The 13,285-nt window shown below is 34.1% G+C and overlaps 1 long non-coding RNA gene across 1 annotated transcript; it reads right to left on the bottom strand.

The window, feature by feature from the left end:
- Positions 1–619: 619 nt before the first annotated feature.
- LOC136039543 (uncharacterized) lies at positions 620–1,541 on the bottom strand. Its single transcript, XR_010620478.1, has 3 exons — positions 1,455–1,541; positions 985–1,221; positions 620–749 (listed from the first exon to the last, which is right to left on the bottom strand). It is a non-coding gene; the product is annotated as an uncharacterized LOC136039543 (long non-coding RNA).
- Between the last annotated feature and the right edge of the window lie 11,744 nt (positions 1,542–13,285).

Here is a 13,285-nt window from a genome sequence, read left to right as displayed (position 1 = left end):
AGTTGTAGATTCTGACTCTGTAGATTCTAACCCTAGGTGCTTCTGACTCAAATTTTGAAATAATTTGTTTTATTCCCTCCTGAATGAAACAAATTCTACTTGCGGGCCTGGTTAAATAGTTAATTTTAAACATGAGGTAAAAAAGTTTTTGTATGGGGGTGTATCCAGGATTTTGTTCGGGGGGGGGGTACAAAAAACGCATCAAAATTTATTTATACGCATTTTGTTACGTTTTTACGAGTTGGATAAAAATTTCGGTGGGGCTCAAACCCCCCCCCCTGGATACGGCCTTGTTTTTTTATGATCAGGAATTGAAAATAGAAGTCAGAACTAGGGCCACCTCCTGATATATAATTTCGTTCCGCTGATAAAGAGAATTTTGTTCTAGGATTGTGGTATGTGAATTACTACAAGGATTTACATTAAAACGCAAATCAACATTTGAAGTAACTCAACTAAATCGATGAAACGTTTGCGGATAAGTAATATTTCCTTAGAAAAAATAAAACTGAAAGATCGAATTTACCTCCGATTTAACAAAAAATTTTGTGTAATTAGAAACTGGTAATTTGTGCATCTTCAAATATTAAATTAAAAAACGTACTTTTTTCTTCGTCTTTTTGCGAATTACTACAAGGATTTACATTAAAACGCAAATCAACATTTGAAGTAACTCAACTAAATCGATGAAACGTTTGCGGATAAGTAATATTTCCTTAGAAAAAATAAAACTGAAAGATCGAATTTACCTCCGATTTAACAAGAAATTTTATGTAATTAGAAACTGGTAATTTGTGCATCTTCAAATATTAAATTAAAAAACGTACTTTTTTTCTTCGTCTTTTTGCGAATCTTATGCGAATTACTACAAGGATTTACATTAAAATGTAAATCAACATTTGAAGTAACTCAACTAAATCGATTAAACGTTTGCGGATAAATAATATTTCCTTTGAAAAATTAAAACTGAAAGATCGAATTTACCTCCGATTTAACAAGAAATTTTGTGTAATTAGAAACACGTAATAGAAACTGGTAATTTGTGCATCTTCAAATATTAAATTAAAAAACGTACTTTTTTTCTTCGTCTTTTTGCGAATTACTACAAGGATTTACATTAAAACGCAAATCAACATTTGAAGTAACTCAACTAAATCGATGAAACGTTTGCGGATAAGTAATATTTCCTTAGAAAAATTAAAGCTGAAAGATCGAATTTACCTCCGATTTAACAAAAAATTTTGTGTAGTTAGAAACTGGTAATTTGTGCATCTTCAAATATTAAATTAAAAAACGTACTTTTTTTTCGTCTTTTTGCGAATCTTATGCGAATTACTACAAGGATTTACATTAAAATGTAAATCAACATTTGAAGTAACTCAACTAAATCGATTAAACGTTTGCGGATAAATAATATTTCCTTTGAAAAATTAAAACTGAAAGATCGAATTTACCTCCGATTTAACAAGAAATTTTGTGTAATTAGAAACACGTAATAGAAACTGGTAATTTGTGCATCTTCCAATATTAAATTAAAAAACGTACTTTTTTTCTTCGTCTTTTTGCGAATTACTACAAGGATTTACATTAAAAATCAAATCAACATTTGAAGTAACTCAACTAAATCGATGAAACGTTTGCGGATAAGTAACATTTCCTTAGAAAAATTAAAGCTGAAAGATCGAATTTACCTCCGATTTAACAAAAAAATTTTGTGTAGTTAGAAACTGGTAATTTGTGCATCTTCAAATATTAAATTAAAAAACGTACTTTTTTTTCGTCTTTTTGCGAATCTTATGCGAATTACTACAAGGATTTACATTAAAATGTAAATCAACATTTGAAGTAACTCAACTAAATCGATTAAACGTTTGCGGATAAATAATATTTCCTTTGAAAAATTAAACCTGAAAGATCGAATTTACCTCCGATTTAACAAGAAATTTTGTGTAATTAGAAACACGTAATAGAAACTGGTAATTTGGGCATCTTCAAATATTAAATTAAAAAACGTACTTTTTTTCTTCGTCTTTTTGCGAATTACTACAAGGATTTACATTAAAACGCAAATCAACATTTGAAGTAACTCAACTAAATCGATGAAACGTTTGCGGATAAGTAATATTTCCTTAGAAAAATTAAAGCTGAAAGATCGAATTTACCTCCGATTTAACAAAAAAAATTTGTGTAGTTAGAAACTGGTAATTTGTGCATCTTCAAATATTAAATTAAAAAACGTACTTTTTTTTCGTCTTTTTGCGAATCTTATGCGAATTACTACAAGGATTTACATTAAAATGTAAATCAACATTTGAAGTAACTCAACTAAATCGATTAAACGTTTGCGGATAAATAATATCTCCTTTGAAAAATTAAACCTGAAAGATCGAATTTACCTCCGATTTAACAAGAAATTTTGTGTAATTAGAAACACGTAATAGAAACTGGTAATTTGGGCATCTTCAAATATTAAATTAAAAAACGTACTTTTTTTCTTCGTCTTTTTGCGAATTACTACAAGGATTTACATTAAAACGCAAATCAACATTTGAAGTAACTCAACTAAATCGATGAAACGTTTGCGGATAAGTAATATTTCCTTAGAAAAATTAAAGCTGAAAGATCGAATTTACCTCCGATTTAACAAAAAAATTTTGTGTAGTTAGAAACTGGTAATTTGTGCATCTTCAAATATTAAATTAAAAAACGTACTTTTTTTCTTCGTCTTTTTGCGAATCTTATGCGAATTACTACAAGGATTTACATTAAAACGCAAATCAACATTTGAAGTAACTCAACTAAATCGATGAAACGTTTGCGGATAAGTAATATTTCCTTAGAAAAATTTAAACTGAAAGATCGAATTTACCTCCGATTTAACAAAAAATTCTGCGTAATTAGAAACATGTAATAGAAACTGGTAATTTGTGCATCTTCAAATATTAAATTAAAAAACGTACTTTTTTTCTTCGTCTTTTTGCGAATCTTATGTGAATTACTACAAGGATTTACATTAAAACGCAAATCAACATTTGAAGTAACTCAACTAAATCGATGAAATGTTTGCGGATAAGTAATATTTCCTTAGAAAAATTAAAACTGAAAGATCGAATTTACCTCCGATTTAACAAAAAATTTTGTGTAATTAGAAACATGTAATAGAAACTGGTAATTTGTGCATCTTCAAATATTAAATTAAAAAACGTACTTTTTTTCTTCGTCTTTTTGCGAATCTTATGCGAATTACTACAAGGATTTACATTAAAACGCAAATCAACATTTGAAGTAACTCAACTAAATCGATGAAACGTTTGCGGATAAGTAATATTTCCTTAGAAAAAATAAAACTGAAAGATCGAATTTACCTCCGATTTAACAAAAAATTTTGTGTAATTAGAAACATGTAATAGAAACTGGTAATTTGTGCATCTTCAAATATTAAATTAAAAAACCTACTTTTTTTCTTCGTCTTTTTGCGAATCTTATGCGAATTACTACAAGGATTTACATTAAAACGCAAATCAACATTTGAAGTAACTCAACTAAATCGATGAAACGTTTGCGGATAAGTAATATTTCCTTAGAAAAATTAAAACTGGAAGATCGAATTTACCTCCGATTTAACAAAAAATTTTGTGTAGTTAGAAACTGATAATTTGTGCATCTTCAAATATTAAATTAAAAAACGTACTTTTTTTCTTCGTCTTTTTGCGAATCTTATGCGTTGTCCTTGCAGGCAAAGTGCAGTTCTCGTATTTAAGTTTTCTTCAAAATACAATGTGGTGGTCAGCGTTGCCAACGCTTTGAGGTAAATACTTCCAATTTCTGACCAAATTGTGCTCAAACGATACTTCGTAGCATAATTATAGCATTTTTTCATCAGTCTCGATTTCACAGAGAAAATACTTGAATAAACTGAAAGGCATGCAAATTTCTGTTTTTTCACTAATATTTTCGTTATTTTTTAAAAACCAATCTTGGGCATTGTTTCTTGTGTCATGATTAGTTTGAAACTCGCGAGGATTTGTTGTGTGTCATGTCGACGGTAATCCCTTTTCTTTTTCTTAAATCCCTAAGATGACTTGAGAAATTTCAAAAATTTGATAGAATAAAGCTTTATGTGGAAAATACAACAAAATGTGCTGCATTGTACCAGGACCTCTAAATTATGCCAAAAATAGTACTTTGTACCGTGTTGACAACGCTGGTGCAGATATTTGGGGTACGCTAAATAGTCGTAAAAATGGAAATTGTGAAATTAAATTTATGTGCGAGATAACAGGAAGAGTGAAGAACATAATATATTAATTAGATATATTAAATATATCAATTATATATTAATTGTGTTGCGGAGCAACACTACTGCTTTCGTAGTTTTTTTTTCACCGTGATCAGCGACCTGTAGCTCCGAAGTGGTAAGAGTTAAAAATTTGAGATTTTTCAGAGGGAAGGGAAACGTGAAACAGAGTAAAAAAGTTCCAGAGAAGTTCCTAAAATTTCTAACAGTTTTCCATAACAAAAAAATAAAACGGTTTTTTCTTAGAAACTGTGCGTTCGATGTTTGGCGTCAAGTTAAGACGACCCTAGCTTCGGAAATAAACTTGTTAGAAATACAGTTATGCTGAACTCATGTAGAACTTTCATTTGTCTCTTCAAGAACCGGAGCACAAAATTCCGTAGCTCTTACAGATTTCCCGGAAATAATTCCGGAAAAGTCCATCTCGTTCCGATTTTTTTTGGAATTTTCTCAAATTTTCGATTTTGATGTTTCTTATATTTTTATCGAGTAGTGCTATGAAAAGTATGCAAGAAGAAGTGAAGTGTTCTATATACCAAGTTGCTTCGTTCTCTAAGAAATAATTTCCGAAGTTTCGACGTTCTAGAGGTAACTTCTGTTCTGGACCAGCTAGGATTTTTTTCCAACGCGGTTCGACAGGTCTCGATCTCCTAACTACTGGAGCTTACAATAGTTTCTCCGAAATAAAATTCCTTCTTTGGTTTTTTTCTATTTGGAAGTTTTGTCATGCCCTCGGGGCAATTTAAATTTTTTGGTGAATTTGGTTTGTTTTATATTTTCCTAGTTTAGGCCATCAAAAGTTAAGCAGAAAACTATAAGACGTTATTTCCGTATCTCTTTCAGATTTCCCGGAAATAGCAACTGTGTCCCGTAGGGCACGTGTTGCTCCGCAACTGTGCCCTAAGGAACAGGGCACAGTTGCTGCAACACTTCCCGTTGCACAGGCAACGGAGGTCTAGTTAAAAACTGTATCTGGGTCTATTTTTGAATGCTTGATTTTGCTTTATTTTTTACCCTCCTCATTTACAGAGTGTCTTTTTTACAATTAATTATTAACAATTAAAACAATTACTCATTAATTTCCTTGCAAAACAAGTCTAGCTCTCGTGTTGCAATCGGGCTACCCAGTTTGGCTCTCGTATTCAAGTGGACCGCCAAGTGTGGCTCTCGTGTTCCAGTGTGGCTCGCGTTGCGAAATATAGTACGTAGGGCAAGTGAAATATTTTTCTCGCAACATCATAGAAAATCAAGCTGCCAGCTAACTATTATTTTTGTTATATTTGAAAAGTAAAGAAGAGCGTAAAAGTTAGAAGTATTTAATTGTTATCTATAATAACAGTGTCATTATTGTGAAAGTAATAAAATGTCATCTTGGCTAGTTCTTTTGCCAGTTTTATGTGAAAAAGTCTTGTAAGGTCATTTTTCAAAATCTGGGAGGGGGCATTTTTGTGGAATTACAAAAGAGGGTACTTTAAAAAATCCACAATTGGCGCCTATGCTTTCTGCTGACCCAACAATAATTGCTATAACTACTATTTTCATATTTTGTGAAATCTTTACTTTTGGCATGAAAGGTATTCGTAACTTCACGTAACTCTGGCTAAATAAAAATGTTTTACCTTATCAATCGGTTCGTGGCCTTTTTCCAGGCTCAAAATTAATATGCATATGTGGAGGAGGACTACTGTTCCCCTATCAGAGAGATTATAGGTCCTTCTCTACCAAGAAAATTATAAACCCCTGAGTGCTTTATTAATTAATCACATTGTTTTTATTCATTTCATATTATTTTAAAAAAATTTCCATGGAAAGTTTCAAAGGACGCTTACTTTCAGAAGTCACGTACACGAGGGGACGTGTGGTGAAAGTGTGCGGAAATGTACTGAACTTTGCGGGGATTTCGCCATGCATGACCGAACCGTGCCATCAGCGGGTAGAAAGTGGGCAATTTGTCGGAAAGGTTGTCAAAACTTCACATTGGGACATATCTCTCTTGTTTGGGGACGTGTCCAGAATTTAATTTTCATCAAGTTTGTTTACTACTAAAGGAATTACCTATCTTAAACCTTTATGTGTTGGTTAATGGCATTTTCGTATTGTCTCCTGTATTTTTTTTGGGGGGGGGTCCTTTCCTTATGTTATGTTGTCGCAGCTAAAGCAAAACAAAATTGTTTATTTAATAATGCTCCGTTTGTTCTGAAGTTGACTGGATTTTTTTTTTTTTTTTTTTTTTAGTTTGTTTTAAATTGGATGACAAAATTTGAAAGGTATGTCAACTCTGGGTAATCCCTTCGTAATTAATCGGTTAACGATTTACTAATAGTGATGGTGTCACCGTGGTAAACATTGCTCTTTTCCTTTTTTGTTTTTTTTACCAGGGTATTAAATAAAAATTCATCTGACGAGATTTAGTAGTTTTCAGATAGATTTTGAGGAGATATGTACGGAAAAATTCTATGGCCAAAGGCGTTTGCAAATTTTCCAAAACAAGAACTGGTAAATTATATCTTATGATTTATACGTTGAAAATTTTTTAATTGAGTGCTTCCGAGAGGATGGGCCCTGGAGACCTCGGAGCCCTTGTCCTTTCTTCAATATGAACTTATATTTAGTCAATTGAGATTTTACTAGGCCTCTTACTGCCTCATCCCCCCCCCCTGCCAGTTTATTTCAGGTAGATAGGATATAGATTATGATTATTTTATAGTGTAAATTTAGTCGTGTTGTTTTATAGTTGAAGATATTATATTTTTGTTCTCCTTTCTCCCTTAGTAGTTTTAGAGGTCCAAATAGCTTGGTTATTTTAGGCTTTTGATCTAATTGTATGCTCTTGACTTAGCAATTGTAATTTTGTTACTGTCATTTTCGGTTGTTTAAACACTGTCTTTTTCTTTTCTAAACTGTTTTACTTCCATCACAAATCTAGATATAAGCTGTAGCTCTATGTGCAGCCAATTCCTTGCAATAAGTCTTGGGCTTACCACTTCTGTTAACTATTATAAATTTTTTTTAGCTATAAATATTAATTAAAATATTTCTTACTTTAAATATTTATGTTTAATATAAAATAAATAATATGAGGAATAGACAAATTAATATAATACATTATTAATTATATAATTAAAAAATAATTTACAATAAAATATAAATATTTAAATAGCCTAACATAATTTCTTGTATCTATATGCGGTATTTTGCTATAAATTTTTCGTATAGCAATGACAACTTAAAGTGTTCAGTTCTTTATTTCTTAGAATGTTATTACACTTTGTTTTACAAAATGTTATTTCTTTTTTACACGAAAAATTAATCGTCTGTGTGCTTTCTCTGAGCGAAGCCTTCTTGCTGAAGTCTTAGAACAGGGACGGAAATATATACCCGAAGCCTCCATGACTGCTAGGGAGGGAGAGAAGGTGTATATGCGCAATTTGATATCCCAGCCTTGTTTTACTGAGTAAAATGCTGTTTGGAGACTGGCTGCGATGAGATCCAATCTGCTCATTTCAAATTATATTGGAGCTTAATATATTTCGAGTTGTTTTAGAAAAACTTGTTTTGTTCGACGTCTGTGTCGATCTGTCCTTTGGTTTGGCATATAGTCAAAATTATACGTAGCAATTTTTAGTTTAAATAAGGTTTTTTCTAATGTATTATTTCAGTTTGGTATTGCTGTGGACATGGTTAGCGTGATGATAATGATCATTAACGTGTCCTTTGCCCAAGTGAGATGGTCTAATTATGATTCTCATAGCTAAATTGTGTTGTTGTAACTTTTGGCTAGTAGTGTTTAATTTGGCTATAATTTGTTTAATGAGATTATCGCAAAATATTTGAATTTTTATTTCATGGGTCTCTCTTAAGTGAATTTGATACTCTTTTTAGAAAAGAATCCCATGTAGTATTGTCTTAAATTGCATTTTGGATTAGGTGAAACATTTTCCACAATTTTTTTCCAAACTTGTGGAAAATAATTATGCTGAAAAGGAAAAAGGTTAGGAAAAGTAATTTTAAGCAAGTGTTGAGATTTTCATATAAATTGCAGTTTTGCGGGAGTCGAATTCAGTTTTGGCAGCCAGATTGACCGGCTCAGTGCTCCTCGCGGAGCTTTTTATCGTTATCCCCCCCTAACTTCACCATCATCATTTATGTTGACAAAAATGCACTCAAATTATTTATTTATACTCACAACACAAAATTCATCCATCCCAACTTTAGTTGGAAAGAAGAAGATGCTTCAATCTACTACAAAATACTCCTTGAACAGTGTATACTTTGGTCTGGTTTGATGGGGATTTTCAGTGATGAAATATTGACGATACTGAGGAGCGAGGGGACTTTCGGGAACTAATCCGCTTGGCGTCTCTGAACCAGAATAACGAGAATTGCTTTCAAACTGAAATTCAGAAGAATTTTCTTTTTTTTGCATCATTTGTGGTTCGTCATAAAGTGGAAAAGCAATTGCCCCATAATACTAAGAGCTCAAGTAACTTTTGCTTTGCTCAACAATCGCTAGTATGAATGAGAAGTGGAACTTGGTGACATATTTAAAAATGATTTATATCAGGCATTGATTGTTGAAAGTCAAAAAATGGGTGGCAAGGCCGTATCTAGGGGGGGTATAGGGTTTGACCCCATCCCCCAAAATTTTTGTCCGACTCGTAAAAATGTAACAAAAATGAATATGAACAAATGTGTTTTATACCCATCCCGCCCCCGAACCAAAATTCTGGATATGACCCTGTTCGGTGGTAATTACTTCGGCCTTTAAAAAACGAAAGCTTGGCCATAATTGGGAAAACCTTAATTGTGATCACCTATAAAAAGCTTTAGGTTTAATAGAGAGTAGAAGGGGTTTGTATAAGAATTATCTGAGTGATAGGTCGTATGAAAACAAACGGAATGTAAAGAAAGTGGAGAAAGCATTAAAATATGAACTAAGGAGATGTGAAGTGGAGGCGATGGATAAAATTGCTGAGGAGTCCCAGTTAAAGATAGAAATGGGGCCACAATAAGTGATAAGGAAAAAGTTAAAGAAAGATGGGTGGAACATTTTGAGAATGTGCTAAACCGAGATACAGTTGCAGGAAAAGATATAGATGAAAATGAAAAAGTTTGTGATACCTTGGATGTGAAGGAAGATTTGTTTAGTGAGGAAGAATTAGCGACAGTACTAAAAGGATTTAAAAATAATAAGGCCCCAGGTGATGATAGTATGATTAATGAGTTTCTTAAATATGGTGGCTATGAGGTTAGGAATAAGCTACTGAAGATTATGAACATGATTTTTGAAAAAGGGGAAGTACCCAATGATTTAGGAAAACCTTAATTAAACCACTGTATAAGAAAGGTGACAAGAGTGAGTGTCGTAATTATCGAGGCATTAGTCTGGTCTCTGTAGGTAGCAAATTACTGAGTAATATGATACTTTTTAGACTGAGACATGCTGTAGATAAAGTTTTAAGGGAAGAACAATGCGGTTTTAGAAAAGGTAGAGGATGTGTCGACCATGTTTTCACTCTTAGGTTAATAATTGAGAAGTCCCTTCGTTGTCAAACACCTTTGGTCCTCAGTTTTATCGATTATGAGCAAGCTTTCGATTCTGTTGATAGAACAGCGTTAACAAAGGTCTTGTCGTTATATGGTATACCTAAAAAATACATTAAAGTGATTTGCGCTATGTACGAGAATAATACTGCTGCCGTTAAGGTAGGAAATGAGGTTAGCAACTGGTTTTGTATTAAATCAGGAGTTAAGCAGGGTTGTGTTCTATCCCCCTTTATATGGATCATTTTGATGGACTTCGTCTTAAGGAGCACAGGAAAGGCAATTGGAGACCATGGAATCAAATGGAGAGGAAGAACGCTCCTGGACTTAGATTATGCTGATGATTTAAGCATATTAGATGAAAGTGTGAGCAATATGAATGAATTTTTAGAGGTTTTACGAGTTCAGGGTGCTAAAATAGGCTTGAAAATTAATGTTAAGAAGACTAAGTCACTAAGGTTAGGAATAAGTGAAGATGAACAGGTGACATTAGGTAACGAAAAGATTGATCAGGTTGGGAGCTTCAGTTACATTGGTAGTATTATTAGTAAAGATGGTGGGAGCAGTGAAGATGTTAAAAGTAGAATAGCTAAGGCCCAGGGTGTTTTTTCACAGTTATAAAAAGTTTGGAAGAATAGAAAGATAAGTCTACAAACCAAGATTAGAATATTGGAAGCTACAGTGATGACAGTGGTCAAATATGGCTCTGAAGCATGGGCACTCCGAAAAGCAGATGAAAATTTACTAGATGTTTTCCAGAGAAATTGCCTACGGATTGTTCTGGGTACCCGGCTGACTGACCGTATTTCAAACAGTAGGTTGTACGAAAAGTGTGGTTCAATCCCGCTTTCTGGGGCTATAATGAAAGAAAGGTTGAGATGGCTAGGCCACGTTCTACGGATGAAGGATGACAGATTATCGAAGATTGTCCTTTTTGGCCAACCGTCTGGGGCTACACGGAAAGCAAGTCGTCCTTGTCTGGGTTGGGAGGATGTCATAAATAAAGATTTAAAGGAAATGGGAACTTCCTGGGAGGGTGTAAAGAGGGAGGCTTTAAATAGATTAGGTTGGAGGAGGAGCGTGCGTAGCTGTGTTGGCCTCAGGTGGCTTGGTGCTGCAGTGAGTTATTAGTAGTAGTAGTAGTATAGTTATGAAAAAATGCAGGCAATAATTGAAACTTAAAATAGTATTTAGACTGGCCCTTTGTCATATCATCTTCTGTTGTGTTTTAATTAATTGTTTTGCGAGAGAAACACTTTGATTTTTTCGTGGTTTCTTCTTTTTTTTCTAGCACGCCGATTTCAGCTTATTCCTAGAAAGTGGTAAGGGTCTAACCTCTGTGGTTTTTACGGAAAGTGTGGACCTTAGGCCGGATTCATGAATATGACTTGCATTTTGGAAAGCTTCGTAGAACTCTTGTCTGGGGCCAAAAATTTATTGTTTCTACCCATTTCAGTTCGTGATTTCAGCTGAGTTTCTCATTCAGTTTTTATGGCACTTGGTATTAAACAAGTTACATATAGCGATCGCAAATTCTGTCGGTCCCGGTTTTGCTACTTTAGGCACTTCCAGGTAAGCTAGGACGATAAAATTTGGCAGGCGCATCAGGGACCGGACCAGATTAAATTAGAAATAGTCGTTTTCCCGATTTGACCATCTCATCCGGGGGGGGGGGGGGTGATTGAGGGCCGGTTAAATCGGAAAAAAAAAAAAAATAAACTTACAAACGGGTGATCGGAACTTAATGAAATTTGATGTTGGGAAGGATATCGTGTCTCAGAGCTCTTATTTAAAATCCCAACCGGATCCAGTGTCATTGGGGGGAGTTGGGGGGAACCTGAAATCTTGGAAAACACTTATAATGGAGGGATCGGGATGAAACTTGGTAGGAAAAATAAGCACAAGTCCTAGATACGTGATTGATATAACTGGAGCAGATCGGCTCTCTTTGGGGGGGGGGAGAGTTAATAATAAAAAATTAGAAAAAATGGTTTATTTTTAACTTACGAAGGAGTGATCGGATCTTAATGAAATTTGATGTTTGGAAGGATATCTTGTCTCAAAGCTCTTATTTTAAATCCCGACCGGACCTGGTGACTTTGGGGGGAGTTGTGGGGGACCTAAAATCTTGGAAAACGCTTAGAGTGGAGAGATCTGGATGAAAATTGGTGGGAAAAATAAGCACAAGTCCTAGATATGTGTTGACATAACTAGACCGGGTCCACTCTCTTTGGGGGTGGGGGGTAATTCTGAAAAATTAGAAAAAATGAGTTAATTTTAGCTTGCGAAGGAGTTATAAGATCTTAATGAAATTTGATGTTTGGAAAACATCGTGTCTCAGAGCTCTTATTTGAAATCCCGGCCGGATCCGGTGACATTGGGGGGTACCTAAAATCTTGGGAAACCTTTAGAGTGGAGGGGTCTGGATGAAACTCGGTGGGAAAAATAATCACAAGTCCTAGATACGTGATTGGCATAACCAGAACGGATCCACTCTCTTCGGGGGAGTTGTGGGGAGGATTAATTCTGAAAAATTAGAAAAAATGAGGTATTTTTAACTTACGAAGGAGTGATCGGATCTTAATGAAATTTTATCTTTGGAAGGATATTGTGTCTTAGAGCTCTTTTTTAAAATGCCAACCGGATCCAGTGTCATTGGGGGGAGTTGGGGGAACCTAAAATCTTGGAAAACACTTATAGTGGAGGGATCGGGATGAAACTTGGTAGGAAAAATAAGCACAAGTCCTAGATACGTGATTGATATAACTGGAACGAATCCGCTCTCTTTGGGGGGGGAGTTAATTATGAAAAATTAGAAAAAAATGGGTTATTTTTAACTTACGAAGGAGTGATCGGATCTTAATGAAATTTTATGTTTGGAAGGATATTGTGTCTTAGAGCTCTTATTTAAAATCCCAACCGGATCCAGTGCCGTTGGGGGGAACGTAAAATCTTGGAAACACTTATAGTGGAGGGATCGGGATTAAACTTGGTAGGAATAATAAGCACAAGTCCTAGATACGTGATTGATAAACTGGAACGGATCAGCTCTCTTTGGGGGGGGGGGGGGGGGGTAATTATGAAAAATTAGAAAAAATGTGTTATTTTTAACTTACAAAGGTGTGTTCGGATCTTAATGAAATTTGATGTTTGGAAGGATATCTTGTCTCAAAGCTCTTGTTTTAAATTCCGACCGGACCTGGTGACTTTGGGGGGAGTTGTGGGAGTAGAAGCGCTAGATTAACACATATCGAAAACTAGGTCAAATTGAAATTTCAAACTAGATTTCAATTTATAATCCTTAGCTAGCTAAGTGTTATCTAATTGAACAAGTAATTATCAATACTGATGATTTGTATTTTATTCTTTCTTTCAAAAATTCTTTCTCTCTTTTTGAATTTTTAGAAATTTATATTAAAAGTGTTAAATACGATTTGGGGAACG

Source organism: Artemia franciscana, chromosome 19 (genome assembly GCF_032884065.1).
Source record: "Artemia franciscana chromosome 19, ASM3288406v1, whole genome shotgun sequence".
NCBI classification, from domain to species: Eukaryota; Metazoa; Arthropoda; class Branchiopoda; order Anostraca; family Artemiidae; genus Artemia; species Artemia franciscana.
Note: the sequence above shows the minus strand (reverse complement) of the source record. Positions and strands in the feature narration are given on the sequence as shown.